This window comes from Schistocerca nitens, chromosome 6, assembly GCF_023898315.1.
Source record: "Schistocerca nitens isolate TAMUIC-IGC-003100 chromosome 6, iqSchNite1.1, whole genome shotgun sequence".
Taxonomy (NCBI): Eukaryota; Metazoa; Arthropoda; class Insecta; order Orthoptera; family Acrididae; genus Schistocerca; species Schistocerca nitens.
This window is the reverse complement of record NC_064619.1, coordinates 207,372,817-207,376,884: the sequence shown is the minus strand read 5'-3', so window position 1 is coordinate 207,376,884 and position 4,068 is coordinate 207,372,817. Positions and strand designations below refer to the sequence as shown.

General features: G+C 41.6%; 1 non-coding gene across 1 annotated transcript; it reads left to right on the top strand.

Annotated features, from left to right (window-relative positions):
* The first annotated feature begins 1,918 nt into the window (after positions 1 to 1,918).
* LOC126191736 (U6 spliceosomal RNA) lies at positions 1,919 to 2,025 on the top strand. Its single transcript, XR_007538455.1, has one exon. It is a non-coding gene; the product is annotated as a U6 spliceosomal RNA (small nuclear RNA).
* The last annotated feature ends 2,043 nt before the right edge of the window (positions 2,026 to 4,068 follow it).

Genomic DNA, 4,068 nt, shown 5'->3' with positions numbered 1-4,068 from the left:
AGGGATTTCAAATCAGCGGTCTGCCATCCTATGTTTGTATCGCATTTTCCCCACATTTCTCAATTGACTGCCAAACGCTTCCAACAAAAATTACTTTTTTATTTGCGAATAATTATGCCAGAACTACATTTGACCTGGATTTGTTCACAGTACCATTTATATAACCTAACAAATACATCGAACGCCCCTCTGGTGCGCAGCGGGACGAAATTACTATAAACTATCAATTAAAGTAAAATGTCGTTAAAATTCTTTTAAATAGTAAGAGTGGGCTCGTGTCAAAACTTTAAACATTGGATTCGCCGTGTTTTGACCTCTAGTCACTTATAAAAGAAAATGGGATATGGGAATTATGTCAACTGTAGGTACCAAAATTGTCTACTTTAGGAGCAGGTCCGTTTTAGAGAATCAATTTTAGGTGCACTTTAAAGGTTCAGTTCCCACAATTTTTACAAAAGTTTAAACTATCAGTTTAAAAAAAAAAACTTAACGTGCTACACTTCTATTCTAATACAATATTTTACAAACTCGCCGTTATCACACACATTCTAACAACATTCAGACTTACAGGCATTGGAAGCACAGACTTCAGAAGACGAGGCATCATCTGACGAACGCCTTCTAGTGTGTGATTTACGGAGCTTAGGCCTCTTCGATTTCATATGCTCCGGAAAATCAAAAAGTGTCGGGATAGCACCACTACTTAGCCAATTCCCTCCAGTCTTAGCCCTATAAAAACATCAGGATTGTGTAGATGGCTTAAAGTTGTTACGTTTCAGGGCGTGTATCCAAAGCTGCCTTCGGTTTTTATCCTTAGGAAAACTACGAGTAGGAACGAGAAACAGTTATACTTACTTCTGTAACCGAATTATCACAGATACTTTCCAAAATGTAATATGAGTCTGACTTTTCAGGCATCACTTTCAACACTCTAATTTACGTGATACTCTATTTAAAGTGTAAAAAACATATAAAAGTCACTTCAGCAGATTTCAATGAACGCATCTGCACTATCATAGAAACACTTACACGTGAAATGTAATGCCATTTCCCCCAACAAAACGCTGAGTACAGCCATAAGCGCAACACGAAACAACTATGTTTTGCCAACATTCGCGTGACTTCAGCCCAGAGATGTTGGAGCCACGAAAATGACGTCAGGGCTAGTCTATTATATTTATGGTCGAAGGTCCTACCGCAAATAACGACAATCCTTTATGTAAGAACTAGCTGTACCCGGCCACACTATGCTGCCGCTCAGTTTGCTGAAATCGAAAGTAAAGGAAAGAGAAAGCATAGGTTTCTAATATGCAGTGGTGGATGATGTGTAAGAGCACAAGAGGACGTGAACACCCTAAAGCCGTCGGCACACGGACCGTGGCTCCGAGCGTTGAGCGTGCCGAGTTTCTGACGTCATAGCGTGGAATAGCACGTTCGGGAGTCTTTCCGAATGTGCATAGCAATATCTGGCATGTCAGACATTCTGAGCGTGCGTCTGAGCGTTGACCAATGAGATGGCACAACGCCACCTACGTCACACGCAGGCCGTCTCCCTTCAGTACAGAGTTATGAGGCGCCATATTGGTATTCATTTCAAGCCTATATGTATATATGCCGTTTCTGAGCACCAGCAAATTGAGAATCACTGGAAAACCCGTTGTTAGTTGTGTGATTCGTTCCAATAAAATAATGAGAAACATCATATTCGTGGCAAAAGAATTATTGTAACTTGCGTATTATGAGAGTAGGCTATTTGAAGGCAGCGACACACTGAAGATCCTCCCAAAACGCATTGTTCTTGGTACAATTTGTTATATACAAATTTCAGTTAGTAACACAATTATCTACGATTAACGTTTTTAGCAATGGGTAACACAATATGAGTAAGTAAAAGGTGCCTGTTGTTGGTTTAGCGTATGTACTCGCTTCGGCGGTACATATACTAAAATTGGAACGATACAGAGAACATTAGCATGGCCCCTGCGCAAGGATGATACGCAAAATCATGAAGCGTTCCACATATTTTACGCCGGCACGGTAGCTCTGCGTGTTCGGTCAGAGGGTTATGCGTCCTCTGTAATAAAAGAACTGAGTTAATCGATCATCAACGAAGTTAAATGGATGTATTACGACGTCCGCCCCGAACAGAAGCAACGAAGCTAAGCGAACAAAATGACATAAAAAAAGCGTAATGAGTAGCTTTTCTGTCCAGTACTGAGTTTTTGTTGAGGCAGTGGTTCGTGTCATAATACTTCAAAATTTTTTTTCCCTAACATTATCGTTTTTATTAGGTTCTGATACTTTATTATTGGTTTAATATAAGTATATACTATAATATTTGATGTTATGTAAATATAAGTTCACCTTTTTCTGAGGGGTGAGTTTGCTCGATTGGCTTAATCTACAGGACAGCTTGCGCTACATGTATCAAGATATTTTGCTCCTTTTTCTTTTACGCTTCGTAATTCACATGTTGCAGTGATTCTGCTACTGTGTAGGAACAGTGATCATGTAAGACTGACCTTGGGGTTTTACTAAAATGATGAGATAATGTTTATCTTATGCGGAGAAGTATTCCAAATTTGTACCGCACTGTTTGTAGTGGAACTTTTATAAGCCTATGTCCTTATTGATTGGACATGGTACTTTCCTTTTCGTGGACGATGGAGGAAATGTGCGTTTTAATAGAGCTAACGTGGGAATTTGTAAGTAAGCTGTTTAGGTTTTTATGTTAGTAACGCCACGTAGTGCTCTATATGAAAATCGCTGACAGTGCTGTGTGAAGGCTGTGGTTGGTTTGCATTGTTGGAGTATATGCTATTGTAGTGTTGGGCAGTTGGCTGTTAAGAGCACGTAGCGTTGCGCAGTTGGAGGTGAGCCGCCAGCAGTGGTGGATGTGGGGAGGGAGATGGCGGAGTTTTGAGAGCGGATGATCTGGACGTGTGTCCATTAGAAAGAATAAATTTGTATTATTGGATATCATGAACTGATACATATATATATGATGTCTTTTGAACATTATTAAGGCAAAGACATTGTTTGTTCTTTATCAAAATCTTTCATTTGCTGACTATGCCTATCAGTAGTTAGTGACTTCAGTAGTTAGAATCTTTTATTTAGCTGGCTGGCAGTAGTGGCGCTCGCTGTATTGCAGTAGTTCGAGTAACAAAGATTTTTGTGAGGTAAGTGATTCATGAAAGGTATAGGTTATTGTTAGTCAGGGCCATTCTTCTTCAGGGATTATTGAAAGTCAGATTGCGTTGTGTTAAAAATATTGTGTGTCAATTTAGTGATGATCAGAATAAGTAAAGAGAGTAATGTCTGAGTACGTTCAGTTTTGCTCAGCTGTTTGGAAAGCAAATAATGTAAGAGGTTTATCAGCACAGTTATTCATTAATTTTTCTAAGGGGACGTTTCAAAAATGGTTGAAATGGCTCTGAGCACTATGGGACGTAACATCTATGATCATCAGTCCCCTAGAACTACTTAAACCTAACGACAGCACACAACACCCAGTCATCACGAGGCAGAGACAATCCCTGACCCCGCCGGGAATCGAACCCGGGAACCCTGGCGTGGGAAGCGAGAACGCTACCGCACGACCACGAGCTGCGCACAGGACGTTTCAAATTTTACGAGCGCCCGTAGAGTAAACAGTGTGATTTACAGACTAGAAACATCCCTCAAACTGCCGCTGGAGTGCGTTGCGATCGCGTATACCACGTTGGGGCCCACGTACCGTATGCACAAGTCGCATCGTTCCTGAGCGTTCAGCAGCACGTTGAACTTGGCACGCTCGACGTTAACGTTCGACAGCACGGTCCGTGTGCCGACGGCTTAACCTTCCACACCTTGCGGAGATATCGGTCATTTTTCTTTGAACGCTACTAAACGTAACATAGATGCTGCGGTCTGAAAGATACGGCGCTTAAATCTACCGCGCTACTGCTCCTCTAGACCCCGTGAGACTTGCCATCAGGGTTGTGAGCACACCTTCAGTTGTGCATATTTTAAGGAGCGTTTGCACATGCGCAATTGGCGTATCGTAACTGCCTTACGGGCCGAGGC